The sequence below is a fragment of the Phalacrocorax carbo genome, chromosome 5 (assembly GCF_963921805.1).
Source record: "Phalacrocorax carbo chromosome 5, bPhaCar2.1, whole genome shotgun sequence".
Lineage (NCBI taxonomy): Eukaryota > Metazoa > Chordata > Aves > Suliformes > Phalacrocoracidae > Phalacrocorax > Phalacrocorax carbo.
In genome coordinates this window covers 3,805,605-3,822,731 of record NC_087517.1, presented here as the reverse complement: position 1 = coordinate 3,822,731, position 17,127 = coordinate 3,805,605, and the positions used below count along the sequence as shown (strand labels likewise).

Here is a 17,127-nt window from a genome sequence, read left to right as displayed (position 1 = left end):
GTCCCAGACACTAACCCTGTCCACAAAATCTCATTATTCCACCATACACCACTAGCCCCACCAGTGCCAAGTCCACAACTGCCTTGTTCCCACCTATTTCCAGTTATTAACCCAGTGTTCAGCCTTACTGTCTTTGCCTGAATAACACCACCTCTCCCTCTCAGGTCTGTTAGACCTTCAGTTCTGACTCCCAGACAGGACTTCTCTCGTGAGCACATCAGCCATAGACAGCAGATGCAATGGGCTTGGGTCCACCAAGCTTGGGCAGATCTAGGAGCTGTGCAAGGTACAAACATGCTCCCTGAGGATGTGGTCTTCGGATATCCTACCTAGAAAAAGTCCCTATCTTGCATGTTCAGTAGGTTTGTGTTGGTTTTGGTTTATTTTCGCAAGCAAATAGCAGATAAATTCCTGTGACTACAATCCATCTAACTTAGAAGTTGATGAATGAACACCAAAGCATCTAATGGCTGCTGTCATCCTTGAGAGGTGGCAGTGACAAACAGTTGTCCTGTGCTCCACAGGCTGGAAAGCGTAGGAGGTGTGCTCCCTGCCCTCCCTTCCCCGTGAGATTCAGGTTGGGCATTACAGAAACCTCTCTGTTACGACCTCCCACACCTACTTGTCCTTCCAAAGCTGTTGAGATGATGTCTCAAGAGGTCAACAGGATGAGTTCCTCATGAATTTCCTCAGTCCACAAGAAGGCTTTAAACAACTTTCTTTCCAGCAGGCCTGGACACCTCACACGGTCAGGGAAGCAGGGTACAAACATGAGGCTTTGAAGGTCTCTCTGATGAAGAAGCTGTGGAAATATTGTAAATCCTCTGCTTAGCTTCTGCAAAGTGGTGCAAAATAAAGGGCAGTTGTAACACAGGCAGTAAGTGGTCAGTGAATATACGACCATACTAAAAACAATAAAAAGAAATTAAAGAGCTGGGATAGAAGAACGCAGAAGCTGGAAGGGCTTGTGGGATTTGAAATGCTCTGGAAATAGGAGAAGCAAACAGATAAATGTTTAAATGGTCTTTGCATCCCCAAGCAGTGCAGGCCAGGGTAAAAAGAAAAACAAAAAGACTGTCAAAGTTACCCTTAATTCAGAGAGTGATATGAACTACATTTGTGTAAGAATTTTCAGTTGTGAAAGACAGGGACTGCAGTTATGAAAATACTGAATAGAACCAGAGATTTTTGCACTTCACATAAACATGGAAACAGAATTCATAGCATAAAAATTTTAAAGTAGGAAGGTATGATTAGGGAAGAGTGGATGGCTTATTTAAGGACCTTGCTAACGGGACCCTAATTCCTGATCTGAACCCAAGTCATGTCCAGAATGTGAATAAAACACCCAAAAAAGAGTAGGAACTCTGCTTTAATGGAGAATCACAGATATAATCGATCTTCCATAAAACAATTCAGGACTATCACCCAAATAAAGCTACTCTGTCTTGAACAGTGGTTAGAAGGGACAGACAAGTCCTGAAATCATGGACCTACCTTGTATCAAAAATATTGCAGAAGAAGAAATCTGAGAATATTAGGCCAATGAAGCTCAAGTTCCTCCAGAAAAACATCAAAGGAGATCTGCTTATGCTGCAATGTAGAGTACAACACTTAGGAAGTGGCATAGATGATAGAAACATGACGCATTGCCTAATACTACCAGAATTTGGAAAGCCTGCGCATCATGAGAGGATAAAGCAGCATTTCCCTTTTAAAAGAATTCTTCACAGACCATTTCCAAAAGGCCTGATAACAAATAGGGAAGTGGTGCAAAGGAAAGCTAAATTGGGTCAGAGAGCTGGCGCATCACCTAGCTGCCTGCTCCTGCCATCTAAGAGAGCTCCTGTGCTCCTGTGCTTAGCTTCCTGGAGGAACGTAAAGCAAATTTTAAAACCTTGAGGTTTTCAAAAGTTGTGCTAGAGACTGAGTTTTGAGATGATATGACAGTAAAACTAAATCATCCAGAAATGGAAGGTATGAATTCCATTATTTTATAACTTTATGGTCAAAACTGCAGACCCGTAATTTATGCATCTTGAGGATACTAAACCTGAGTTTCTATATGCCAAAACAAAGAAGGAAACTTGGCTTCAGTCTGTGGGCATAAACACTGTCATGTCTTAATTTCTTGGAAATAAACTTTATAAGCCTTGATACTGCCACTAACAAAAGGAGTTTGTCAAACAAGGTCCCCAGTAACCTTATTTTTCAGTTTACAAATATGTGAGGTGAATTCAACATAAGTTTTGGAAAAGGCTGATGATTGCAAGGGTACTCTCTACAGCCTTTGGGAAAAGCAAATGAAGGAAACTTCAGGGTTAGAATTTATACATCTCTGTGTGTATAAATATGGCATATATATAAACACAGACAAAAAGAATTTATTCAACGACTGCTAAAAGAAGCTTGAGCTTTACTATATTTCCCCATAAAAGTTACAAAAACTTCCTGGTTACTGTTTCCCCAGAGCAAATGCCTTCTGTATATCATTCAGGTGGTGTCAGATCAAGTGTGGACAGTGATTTCCCGATTCTGGTCATAGCCCAAGAACCTGGAAAAGTTATTAAGGTTTTTAGCATATCTCAGGGACAGAGTGTGCTTTCCATCCTACAGCAGATGGAGGATGTGTGAGCACCCAGGCCCAGGTGCAATAGCGGGCTTTAGACAAACAGAAACACTATGGAGATGTGCAGGTTTGTTGGATACGCAAAAAATACAAGCCACCTTGTATAAAAGAGCACATCTGGATGGCAAAAGAAGTTTTTTGCAGCCATTGTCAAATTAAAGAAATAACACTGGGCTCATATTGCCTGAAAAGACCAAAATTAAACCATGCACTGATCCTGGACTGCTCTTCTCACCTCCTGGGACAACCTGCGCCTGGGCCCGAGCGTGCAAACCCACACAGCCCGGCTGGCTTGGCCGTGCTGCTGCAAAGTGAGGAGCAGCCTGCAACTGAGGGTGGGTGTTGAGAAGCGAGAAGATCTCCATGATCTCCAGTCCGATGCATTGGCACAAAATAGAGTGTAAGTAGTAAAAAGCCTTCAGAAGTGAAGGCGGTGTTCGCCTCCGACTGGTATTTAGCCCGAAGCATGTGCGTCTCCATGCTGCTGTGAATTGTCTGAGCATGGAAATTCACAGCTTCAAAAGGGCAGAAGTTATCATGCCATCAGATGCTCATCACATTTATATTCATTTTAGCAAATCCAGGATTGGCCACAGACTCCTTACATATTTTATGATTTATCGGAATCTGCTTTCGTCTAAGAGACCTAATTCTTCCATTACACACATCACCCATCGTTCTGGCAGCATAATTTACATCTGAAACTGGAATAATTTTGAATACTTTTCATTTTAGCATTCTGACATCTTAAAAAAAAAAAAAAAAGCCTTAATTCGGTAGAGAAAATTATCATCAACCTTGGAAAAAAGTCCTGGAATTTATTAATGCTCTTTTTATGCGAAGTTGTCTGTACAGTTTTGGTGTCTTTCTCCTCTCAGCTCTGTGTAGCGATACATTAGCGAGAGTGTCGCGGAGCATATGAAATTCAAAACAGGACCGACATCATGAGGTTTATAAGAACATTTAACGCATGACATGTAACTCGAGCGCTTTCCCAAGGGGATCGTGCAACCTTTGTTTACTCTTGGACTTTCTTCCACAGAGAAGTTTCTAATCTTTCCATATTCAAAGAACGTGCCTTTTACTGCTCAGTTCATTCACTGGACTGACACAAATCAGTGCTAAAACAACCCAAAAACCTTCAGAAAAATATAATAATGTACTGTTAAATGGGGGCTTTGAAGGAAATCTGTGGTTCTGATTTTCTGTGCTTCTGATATCACGAAAAGAGGGACTTTATTTAAAATTAACTCTGAAGAGTTATCACATAAATACTGATGTTTCTGGAATGTTACTCTCAAACTTCAGCGAGGTCTTGTTTATTCCTTGTTAATACTCTCTGAGATGAATGCACTGGAAGCACTTAACCAACAATGGCAACAAACTTCTGGTATATTCAAGCAGAAACAAAACACAGAGGTTGTTAATACACACAAGACAGCAAATTTTCAACATTTTTGAAGGTGTTGGGGTTTGGATGATTTTAAAATAAATTCCCTTTCATTGTTCCAGTTTTTAATGCCCAAGCTTTATGATAACTTCATATTTGTGTGTTTTGTCAGTATTTTTAATATTCATTAATTTCATATATAAAAATAGAAAATAAATATTTTTTAAAAAAATAAATCCAACTTATGCTTTTTCTTTTTCACTAAGATATAGGCAGTGTATATACACAGAGGTGGAAAAAATAAGTCAAAATAGGACTGTATTTAGTTGCAGAAGTCAAATGCACGCTGGTGTGTGAGTTGTTCACACCCAGCACCAGAAAATTGCTGGAAAGATCCCATATTATTTAAACACAGGAATCAGGACCCCCAGCATCTGGTGGGGCCTTGCCATAGCTGAGTGCACCCCAGCCTGGCTGCAGCCGTCCTTTCCATACTAACTAGCTGTTTAGTGACTAGTTGGAGTCTGCAGTAATCCCTGGGAGGTAGATGCCCCATATACCCTTGTGCTGGTATAGAGGGAAGGGCAGCAAAAAGGCAGAAGAAAACCAACCTGGCAGGATGATTCCCGTGTCTCCCATGTCCCTGCAATGTGCCACTTGCAGCTAGTGAGAGCCCAGTGGTGCCCCTGCGTGACAAAAGGTCTGCACCCAGGCTACCCCGCGCCCCGGGCAGGGGGAAGGCAGGAGAAAGACGCCGTCATTTCCCACAACCTCTTCCACCCTTGCTAAGCTACAGGCTCTCACAGAGATGGCATGTGTTAAGGAAAGGCAAAAAAAAAGTCTTTCTCAATGCTAGGATTTCCTCCTGATGTAAATTTTCCCCCCTGCTCTTGCGCGTAAGAGAAAATATTTGCTGCTAGTCACCGTACGTCCTTCAGGTGTGAGGTAACACGCACTGAAATCCCCAAAAGCCCCAAGAGGGGCTTCAGCAAAAGCTCTGGGACCTTTGCGGGGTGCGGCATAACCACTTTATCAACGCTGCACTGCTTCGTGAGGTGCAGGAGACAAGAAGTGAAGCTTTGCACTCTCTGATATGCAGCCCATAGAAACACTGCTCTAACTGTACATATATATACGGTGCATCCTGGCTTCGCTCAGCCTTTTATTCCCAGTACAGCCAGAACTGAAATTTGCTCAACGGCTGCAAACTTTTTAGGGGTGGATTTTATAATGGTAATCAGTGATTTTAGAGGAAATAAATCTATCCCGTAGCCCATAGCTCTGTATAAAGCATCCCAAGGAATAAGTCAGGGAGACCGTCAGCAGTGAAGAGTGCTACATTTCATGTGCTGCCACAGAAATGCTTTCTGGCTGAGGTCTAATATTAATCTATTTTGTCCCTGACATCCAGTAAAACTACAGTGTAGCAAATGCTTTTAAAACATACATATTCAATAGCAGATGCAATAAAGTATTTGGAACTGTTGGTATGAAGAAGGTTCACACACACAAATATCTTTGAAACTCCAGTTAATCAAGGTGTCAAAGTAACTAAAGCAGTTTTACAGATTTTATTGAAAATAAATCACTTTATTATATACTGAAATATATATTATTGTTTCCCCATAGAGTTTTACTATCCAGTTGCCTGCATTTATTTTTTAAATAGAGTATCTCCTGCCCTCTTTAGTCCAGTTTTTATAACTACATTTACAAAGGAAATTCAGCATTAAAACATATCTTTAGCCTGCCTTCTCCTATTGCCCTATGCAAATAGCCCATTATTAGCCACTTTCTGGCAGAGGTAGCTGAGAGGAAACAGAAGAGGAAATGATATAATGGCTCCAGAGCCGCGCGTTTCCTTTCTGCCCAGCTGTTTGCGGGATGACCTTACGGTTAACTGGGAAGCTGCGAGGTGGCATTGAACCTCAAAAGATTTACACCTTTGTCTTCTCATTTTTCAGACCGAAGCTTCTATGCAGGAATACAGAAAAATTCACAGAACTCGGTCTGGGGAAGGTTAAAATGAGTGAAAGGAAATATTTGATTCAATCTAATGGACATCCTAATGGATATTTATAGAGTTCACAGAGAAACTTTTCACTGAACGTTTTTAACTCCCATTATTGAGTAACTGCTTTCTTTTTTAAGTACGGGATCTGGTTCAGATCTAAAATAGCCAATGCATTTCTTTAAAATTCAGTATTGCACAAAGATCGTTGTCTTCAGTCTATTTCATTCATTGGATCATTATTTCTTTTTTTTTTTCCAGACAGAGTGCAGTTTCTAACAGCTTAATGCTATCAACACACAAATAATCACATGTCTATAAAAATATTGCATCTACATGAAAAGCTTCTCCTTTTTTTTTTTTTTAACGTTTCTCCCTAAAGTTAAAGGATATCTAATACACTCCATGTATATAAAAGAAATAAATACTCTCAGCATTTTGGACTGCTTTCTAAACTGATAAATTTCACACTGATAAATGTAAATTCAAGAACAGTTCTCTTGGAAATACTGTGCTTCAACTTTAAACTAGTTTTGGGGTGAAAAAAAGTATCTAAAATGGATTTTAAGTATTAAAAAATTGCACTTATACTCAGGAGCTTTATACTTTTTGCCAGCGGGCAGGCATTATGAACGCAATATATTGGTACCCTAGGTCGTATTAGTTGTTTTACCCATATACTATATCCTAACAACTAAAACCAAAACTGCTGTACCTAAATAAGCATAAAGGTGTTTCTTATTCTCCACCATGAAATTCAATGACATTTTCTGGTCAACAGAGTGATGAGGACTCATCCAGGGCTCCCTATCTCTACTGGTTCCCCAGGAAGGCAGTCTGCAATGGGGAGACCCAGGGCGACTGGAGAGGGCCACCTGCAGCCTCTTCTCTTACGTACTGAATTCAGAGTCACTGAAACTAGTGTTCAGGTTCACCCTGGGCAATTCTAGGTTGTATGTCATGTTTGAACACTGATCTTTATAGATCTTTACCTATGTAAACCCCAGCGACTTCTAACACAAAACCTATAAAAATAGGTACAAAACCTGGTACCTATAGCAGAGAGTTTTAGCTTCGCCTCTTAACCTTTAAGCCATAAACATGCCGAAAGGTAACAGTTTAGCTGAAAAGGTCCAAAGAAGTATTTCATTGGATCAGTTTTTCATCACCAGGAAGCTTCCAGGTAATTCTGACCACAGAGAAAAAAAATGTACCACATACGTAAGTAACGGGCACACGCTTTCTTTCCAGCTGATCAGCCCTGGTAGCACATCAGAATCAAAGGACTGAGTCCAGCGATCACATCAGTTTTTAAGAGCAAAATGTGAGTGTGCCTTCCAGACTTTAAAAAACTGACTGTAATCAAAATCTAATTAGTATTCTATTTTACTAGTGGGAAAACTAAGAGAAATGCACGCAGACATACATGGTGTTAGATATTAAGCCAAAAGATGTCTCCAGAAACCAGCCATTCATCTTTTGCCTTTTTTTTTCTTTATCATCAACATCTTGTCTCTTGAAATATAGACATCACTAAATCAAAAACACTTACCTTTTCACATCATTATAGAATTGCTCAGATTAAATAAGAGCTCTGTACTGCTTTTCAAATCTCAGCTATGTTTTCAAACCACCAGGGAGGGCTAGTTCTTCCTGCTCAGACAATTATCAAATTGTTGCCAATGTGAGCATTCCTTGTATCAATCTCATTATTATTAAGGAGTCTAAATCACCTATGGATCTTGTTACCATCATTTTGAAAAAAGGTCACAAGGTGGCATCTGCAATTTGCTTAAAATTTATCATTAAAAGTTACCCTTTTTAAAAGAAGATTTAGGCTGCTTGAGTTTATTTCTGATGTTAACAAACAGAACCCAGCCTTAGAAGTCTGCTCAGTTTTGTTTGGTTTTTTCCTGGGTTTTTTTTATTCTTTGTTTACTTTGGCAGTAACAGGGATGTTACCATCCGTCCTTTGTTTTCCTGGTGGAACTCCTGAGGTTATTGGGTGGTTCATATTGTAAAAGCAATCCAGGTCAAATCACTAAAGATGAAGTCCTTACTAAAAAGTTAATGAGTCCTGAAAATGCATGAGCATTAAGGGGGAAAAGAAGAAGAAAAGAGCAGTTTTAGCAGGACTTTCTCTTTGCAGCTGCTTAGTTTTCACCATTTCATCTTGTGAAAGTATCACTTATCAATTTTCCAGCCATAATAATAGTCTTAAGTAGATAAGAAACAATTTTTCAATCTGAATGAAAAGTATAAAAATTCCCTTCCTTATTTTTTTGGAAGAAAAAAGGACTGTCAGAACTTGTTTATAAATTACAAGTAAACACGAAAGAGAATAATCCTTGCTGTCCATCTCCCACTCACTTTCAAGTAGATCACTCTGCAAAATATTATGCAGTTGGTTTGATATTTTTAGAGGAAAACATCTTTGCCCAGTAATATAGAAATAAAATGATTGCTATCGCTTCCTTCCTCTGAGAAAATGACACACAACATTTTGTATTTAAAATTCAATTGAGAAAGAAACTGTATTTTTTACTCAGAGCCTTGTAGCTATGCATTCTATTTTTATTTTTTTTTTCTTTCCTGGTCTGTACGGCCTTATGCTGCATTTTGGATATGAACTTAATAGAAGATGCTGTAAGAAGTAGCAACTTCAAGTAGTGACAGAGACTTATTAGACAAATATGCAAGGGCAGAACATGCAAGAAGAAAAGAACAACAGTCTACAAGTTCAGAATATGATTACTCTGGATAACTATATACTCTTAGATATTTTCATTCCTGTCTCTCATTAATTCCTCTTACTCCTGAAATGGACGCGTGGTTTCTTTGTGAAATAGCAGATAAGATCATCCAGCTTTTTAGGCACAAAGCTGCTGTATTTCAGCTGTGCAAATCAGTCATAAAAACACAAAAACTGATCCCTATCAACATTTTCAATTGTTGCCCTTTATCACAGTATTTAAAGACCATTTTACATGTCTTCGCTTGCTGTGAAGAACGGGAAGGTGCATATTTTTATGCTTCTCACAGCTTTCCATGGGGCTCTCCTACCGGAAGGCTTGCAAAGTATTAGTTCAGTTTCTACCGCCTGTAATGACTCAACACGTTCTTGCTACAGGGGAGCAAATGCCTGAAACTGTTCAGACCGAAATACAAAATCCACAAGTACTTTTATGAAACAATGGATTTGTCTGTTTCAGAAATGTATTCTTCTAAAATGTAAAATGTCATTGTATAGATACAAACATTTCATTAACAAAGCATTTATATCTCTTTCTATTTACACTTACTCATACAACTCTACATAACAGCTCATAAATGTGGGTCTTGTAATACAAACATCCATAAATATACAACACACACTGTATATGTATATTAATATTTGTAATAGAAATCATATCTTTATATCTTCCAAAGGCATCCTTTGTAGCTTTCCTGCCTTTTAAATTCAGCTGTTCTTGAACACAGCCTGTCTTTGAAATATGTCAGGATAATGCATTATTGAAGTACTGTACCGCTTCCTTTTTGAGACTGTACATAAAATCAGTCACGTTCAACAAATTTCCATTTTACTTGGTTCTTTTTCATAATTATTCCTCACTTCTATCACAGCCCTGTCCTCAAGAGCTCCCTGGTTACACCACTAAAATTAACCACGCACTACAGGTTATGCCTCCAAGGGACTTGCCATCGAGAGAAACCTAAAGTGAAGAAAGAAAGCAAAATAAAATCCTCTACTTTTTCTGAAATGGGTATGACTAATATATGAACCTGGTTGCAAAATTAAGCCCTGGACAGATGAACTAGATTTGAAAAAAACTTTTTTACTTCACCAGATGTGTCAGGAACATTTGGTTTATTTCTTAATACATGGGTTTTGAAAGCTACCGGGGATATCAGGGATTTAAAACCTGTCTTAAAACTTCTAGCTTAAATTGGTATCATTTTGTTCAAGAAAGAGTTAAGTCTAACAAGCAGAAAAAAAGAAATTAACTAAAGTAAGGCCCTTGTGATACAATGACACTTGCTCTATGCTCTTACAGAGAAAAACACGATGATAAAACACCACAAAGAGGAGTGTTATGAATTTTATTAATGACTAGAAGACAGTGTGCAAAACATCAAAGGTCTGTGGAAAAGATTAATGACCCCGTGTGAGACTGTTTAATTACCTCCAGCTAATTAGATTCTTGACCAAATTTTTAATATCTGCATTCCTTCTAAAGCCTAATTGAGATTCCACATTATTTATCAATCTTTCAAAAAGCCCTTAGTGTGCTGCTTTTTTTAGGGTTTTTTTTTTTTCCCTTTGCACTTTGACTCCATTTATGGTCAATTATTAAATAAATAGCAAAGTAACTCTTCTCTCCAAACTGTATATGTGGAACACTTTATGCCTGTTTATTTTGACTAGGAGACTATCATTGGCATCTTTTATACATAATGAAGCACTCCAACTAATAAACTGACTGACTTCACTGTAAACAACGTTGATAATATTTTTGTTATCTGGGCTGTGCTCAGGAACTCCTCATGTGGTTTCTGTAAATTAGCCTTTGCTATTGTCAGTTAATCCTTATTTCAGTTTACCTTGGTCCAGTCCCAGGGCCGGAGCGGAGCGTTATCATGCAAACTGAAGAAGACAGCCCTCGCTGTTTGATTATTTTCTCCCGTTCTTTTAGAAGTACTTTAGTGCTATAAACCACCGCTATTAAATGACTCGCCTTTATATAAGGAAATTGATGTCAGAAGGCAAGGGACATAGGCAATAATTACTTATTTTTTTACACCCCTTCAGATCTCCCTCTATCCCAGTTAGGCGCTGGCACGAAAAGAGAGATCAATGCGTACAGGACATCTGAAGGCTGATCTTGTTTTAGGGTTATCCGCAGAAGTTTTACCGTTTCAGTTTGGAGTGTGGGAAATGGGGAATAGTCAGGCATTTCAAGGCATGTGATGGGGAACACATTTTTTGTGTAAAGTTTGATAAACAAGATACTTCCCAGTTCAGAGGAGGCAGGGGACCCCCGGAGTCTTTCTTTGTTTCAGCTATAAAACAAAGTGCATTTGCTTTGAGAATCTTTTTGTCATTTTTAATATAAATAAGAAAAATAAAGTGTGCAGTTGTGAAATTATATATTTATAATGCACGTACCAAACAAATTCCTTTGGGAAAAATTATTTGCAATTTCATACAGAAATTTTCAAATTATCCACTGGAGTTTAATTCATAAAATCATACCACATATACAGAAATACATGGGATAGCTTAAAAAAAGAAAGACCTACCATATTCTCTATTAAATTTTAATAAGTCTTATGCTATTTGTATAAAAAATTGTTGGCTGTACCACTACTAAAGTACACAGGATTTTTTTCCGTGAGGCAGACATGAGTGACTCTATGTCCAGACAGACACTGAAAAACTACTGCACGATGATCTGTGTAGCTGCAGTAAAAGTAGAGAGGACAGGGCTTGGAGGGAGGGACCACTGTTTCATTAACATATTTGCAACAAACCTTGTCCAATGGGATAAGAACATCTATGCAGTGTCACAAAACACCTCATCTAAAAATATAAAAAATATATGCTAAAACAGCAAACAATGGAAATCAATACAAAAGTATAATGAACCAGGCATTAAAGAAACACGTAATACATTATGCTTAATTTTTTGAGAGTGACAAGAACATTTGGTCACTTACTAAGTCATGCACAGGAATACCACAGCAATGAACTTATTTGGGACGCAGTAGTCAGAACGACTTCGTCTTTCCGATGCAATAAAAAGTTTAATGTGCCTAACATCTATGTACCCAGATATTTATTCTGTGCTCCAGTTGGTGAGGGTGCTTCAAACCCATTAAAGATTTTATCCTTATAGCTATGGATAATAATAATATAACTTGCACCGTATCAGTGCACCATAATTGAGGGTCATGTTTTTCTGTTAGGTACTAGGTAAACAAAAATCAGAAAAATTAGGCCGTGTTTAACAGAGCACCCACACTTTGCAAAAATGAGGGTACTTTTGAGAGTTTCCCTTGGAAAAGGAACCGAGATTTCCTATGTCTCACCCTCCAGACTACCCTTACTCCTTTCACCCCTCCATCAGGTTCAGCAGGGTCAGTGGTTTCTCTCTTACAGACCGCACATACCTGTCCGGGAGATTCTCTGTGTGCCTCTTACATCTGATCTACGACGCCAGCCCCAAATGCATGACAGGTGACTGATGCTCCTCGGTTTCCAGAGGACCGTAATGGATATTGGGACTGAAATAACTGATCTGGACAGACAAGCTGGTAATGGGATTAATTCAAATGGCAGTTCAGGCCCGGTTTAATCAAATGCTGCATGGATGTGCTATAGATCAAGCATTTAAGTCTGGCGTCAGAGCCTCCGTCAGCCCAGGGAGATTCTCCTGTGGCATCCATTGGCATCCCCTGCCCAGGCCACCACCAGGCACCTTCCAGGCCCAGAGATTTCCCTTCTCCCACGTGCCATAAGCACGTGGTCCTCCAGGGACTGTTTGCGCGTATCACATCATACTCTGACAAGCCGAGAAAGTTTATATTTTCCAGTCCTCCATTTCCTTCCAACTGTATGGATGCCGAGGATGGCACAATAATAAAAACAAAGCAAACAAACGAAAAAAAACAAAACCCAAAACGAACAAACCAAAGAAAGCAAACTAAAAGCTTTGTGCAGCTTGGCCCAGTAGGAAAAACCTCTGTGATGAGGAAGAAAACTCAAACAGTTGTATAGCACTCAGAGAACATAAAGCCAGGCTATATGGGGAGGGCTTGAGGCAGCACAAGCATTTACTTACTTAAAAAAAAGAATTTATTAGCCCAGCCTTGCCCTTGTGGCCTTTGAGAGACTCAGTAACGAGCTTGTCTCCTCCTGCATCACCCTGCCCTTTCACCCCGGAAAGGCAGGCGGGGGCTGGCGGATACCTCCCCTGTGCTGATCAATAACCTGCTCCCCCCGCGGGAAGGACGGTCCGCCCACGGGAGGACACGCGGGCAAGAGCAGATCTTCTGCATTTTCGTTAATATCTATTCTCAATATTCTTCTGTGAGAATCTTCGTTCCATCTCATACGGAAGATGTAAAATAACAGAATAATGGAAGCCAAATAACTATACTGGAAGTATATAGTGAGACAAATTTTGTTCTTAGAATTTTTGTTTTATTGCATTTTTAAATAATTTGCTTTGTCCTAATCTGCTATATTAGTGTTTGCCTTTATACCAATATGTCCTTGTATATCTGGAACTCTCATAATTTTACATCTTGCTACACCGAGCCTGCCCAAAACCAAGATCACTTCTAACTTAAAGTGCTCCTAAAAATTTGAAGTGCTCTATTAATTTTAAATTGCTCTACATCATGTCTGCTTAGAATCCCAACTGCTTTTTCACGCAAAAAATATTAAACTATAAAACGCACATCTGCAACATAACAGCTACGCAGCTTTTTTTGATTTCAAACATGAACTTTCTCTCCTTTTTCTTTATCTTTGAAAGAAAAAAATGCTCTGGGAGAAAAATAATAGAACGACTCATTACACGTTTTATTGCGAGCCTCCCTCTATTGAAAACCTTTTAGGTATGTCACAGGACTAAATATATTTTATGTCTACCAATTGGTAGCACATAGCCCAGCCCATTAACCCATTGACCTCAATAAATTATGATTTCCTAGCAAGAGTGGTATCGCTCGAAGATTGACACATCACCAAACGCTCACTGAGGGTTAACAACACTCCCCAGGACTTTTACAAGACAACTTCTGATCTGAGACTTCTGTCTTGCAGGCAGTTCTTTCGAAAACGCAAACAAAAAATGTTTTTAAAGCCTTTGGTGTTTTTAGAAATCTGACTTTATCCTCAGCCACGAGAAAAAAATGGCATAGTTTCCAGCTGAGCCCCTGTCACATTATCTGCAGAACAACAAAGACACCGCGCCACACCAGCACAGCCTTCCCCACGGTGGACCTTTGCCAACGCAAACCTTTGCTGCGGCACTGCACACTCGTCTCCCGCTGCGAGGTCGCGCAGAGATGTCTCTCTGCTTCCCTTTGCTCGCATCAGTATTTCCACAGAGCAATACTCTCACCTGACCCTTAAAGGTCTATGCAATCCGGTCCTGGCTAGTGATTGCTGGCTATCTCCTACCACCTCCATCTTCTCTTTGATGTTTTTAAATGGATGTTGTTAAAAGGAACTTGTTGAGTGAAAGACAAAAACCTCTATTTACTGAAAAGATAAGACTGACTCAATCTAGCAGTGTACTTTGGCGGCCAGGCTGATTTTTAGGAAAGATTTTAGAACTGAAGGCCTATCGCTTCTTCCACTTGCATAGCAACGCGAGCACTAACAAGTGGCTTCACCGTCAAAGTCATTTCACTTGTGTTACTGTATCTGAAGTACATTATATTAATCTATCAAAGGTTCACTGATCCTTTAATGAGTGACCATAAATATACACAAATACAAAAAACACATGCTCTAAATATCCCATGTATCAAGCGCTTTCAGATCCGTGGATACTTGCTACTTTGCCATGCAGATATAAAACCATCTGAGTGATGTGATGAAGCAGTAACCCTTCCCGGCTATCACGCTTTATCATGGCAGTAACTTGGGAGGTGCTGATTATTTACACACAGTCTATCACAATAAGCTGCTCTTGGGCTATTTTCCAAGTAACAAATTCAAGCAAAGTTTCTTGACTTTAAATTAGAGCTTGGTCTCTATATGCACTGTACATATACACATACATATACAGTGTCTGTATATATATGTTTGTATGTGTGTATATATATGTATACAGTGCACATATATATGTGCGTATATATATGTAACCTACTCTTCAGAGCATCCCTAGTACCAGAGCAGCCGGGCTTCTGCTGGGAACACAGACTTTTGGTCCAGAGGGGCAGGTCACCTGCCATTCAATGTTAGGTGGTACCTTCCCAGCTAACAGAGGAGTCATCCCCCTGCCTTGGCCAAATTCCAGTTTCTTTTCTGATTCAATTCGATCTCATATTCTTCCCTGTCCCATTTTACACAGCCTGGAACTGAGATAACCCCAATTGCTTCTCCGTGCTTCTCTGTAGGAGAGCAGCATCAGTTTGTTACTGATGCAAACGAGACTCGTACCTTGAAAAAGGATGTGATTCTTTTTTGGGTACCTGCTGTAATACCTTTTATCCATGTAAACAACTTCTTTTTTACAGCATCACAATATAACTTGTATTTTTGAATGCTGAATCCCATATGACTTGTGCATCCATGCAAAGTCATGAGGGGTTTCTGCCCCTGAAGACCTGTTTGTCACTGTCATTTTTTCTGTGTTGGAGCACTACCAGGTGAAACCTTTTCAGTCTATAACCAGACTTACTAATCTAAGGGTAGTTAAATGTTTGTTGGTGTACTTAAAATTTCTATAGCAAAGGCATCGGGAATTTTGTCTCAAATGAGATTAACAATTCATTATCCACTGGATCACAGCTTCCTATGAAGGTAGAGGCAGCAGCTTTGTTTACGTAATGTAACATCTCACAAATAGTAAGCATTAGACCAGAAACACTGCAACAAATCAATAACAACAAAACTAGAGGGTGATCTTGGCTTTCAGTCTGGGAATTGCATTTGCCCTGGCTGAGGAGGAGCCAGCTGCAGCCATCCATGGTGCCTGTGATGGTGGAGCTGCCTCCTGCAGGGATTAACAGCCTTCTGCAAGACAAATAAATGCTCCTACCTGTAACCGTGAAACTTTTAGTTATAATTTACAGCCATATTGCATATTTCTTCTTCCTTACCTCCCAAGGAAGCTGTGGGGAAGTGATGTTTTGGGAAAGTTATGGAAGATCAAGCCCTTTTTTGCTAGAAGCAGCAGTGTGATATTCCCGTGAAGCCACCTTTGCTGTAAAACTTCCAGCGGTATTGCTATTTCTCCACTCCACAGCTCTTTATCAGGAGGTACTGAACTCAGATTTCCCCTTTTCCCAGCTGTAAGCTATTTAGACTAAAGTGACTATCACTGCTGTATCAAACCACCCATCTCTATCCCATCCCCTGGGAAAGCCACTGCTAACTTAAATGTTCTCAGTCAGAGCCCAAGAACGGTGAAAGTTTCCTGCACCAGCCATTGGTTCAATAAAATATTTGCTGGATGCAAAACATGTGGTTATATTGGGTTTTGTTAAGCAGTTTCCTAATAAAGGGCAATGCATGTTCAGCCTTCATAGTAACTCAGATGTGACACAAATAATACAGCAAATAATTACAATGACCTTTCACTCACCTCGAATTTAAACAAAGGTTAAGCTGCCCTTTAGAAAAGTAAATATTTTCTGTAGTCAAATAAGTGTAGACACCTTTAGAAACAAGGATATATTGTCAAACTAAACTAAACTGAAAATGGTTACAATAGAATAATTTCAAAACATAAAGGATGCAGAAGGGGCAGCCAGACATCCTGGCATCGTGGCCGGTCCCTTACCTTTCAAAACTCCCAGGCCGATCTCCACATGTTTTCCAAGAACTTGTTGCTTGAAATTTCTGTCTGGTCACAGCAGATAGGAAAGAGAAATATTAAAAATAAGAAAGTGCATAATCTCCTTGCCCCCTTAAGTCTGGTAAACAATTTATATTCAATTTCATACAACAGAATGAATCCGCGGACCTTTAAGTAATTAAGAAACAGACACTGAGGCTTAAAAAATAAACTTAACAGAAAATCGCACATACTGGCCAGGAAATGGCTCATAGGTTTTATTTAGTTCTCATAGTCCAAGGTTTAGCTGTTAGCTAGATAAGAGCCAGGTGTGTTTTACACGTCTAATTTGTTTAGTCTGAAGCTAATTCAAACAGCGCTTTTTAACTACAAGTCCGTAACCGACTTTTAAAATCTAAATCCAGGATGAATGGGTGTCATATATATTCAGGGTGTCTACATGAGAAGGATCACCTTTGGGGAAGGAAATTCTCACTCATTTCTGGTGTGCTTGGGTTTTTCCCCAACCTTAATGATTCTATGATGGACAAAAAGCCAGTGTTGCTCAACGTGGACAAAA

At 39.5% G+C, this 17,127-nt stretch overlaps 1 long non-coding RNA gene across 1 annotated transcript; it reads right to left on the bottom strand.

Moving 5' to 3' along the window:
- Positions 1–572: 572 nt before the first annotated feature.
- On the bottom strand, positions 573–13,095 carry LOC135313666 (uncharacterized). The gene is made up of 3 exons (XR_010373210.1): positions 12,202–13,095; positions 1,498–1,593; positions 573–802 (listed from the first exon to the last, which is right to left on the bottom strand). It is a non-coding gene; the product is annotated as an uncharacterized LOC135313666 (long non-coding RNA).
- Positions 13,096–17,127: the final 4,032 nt, after the last annotated feature.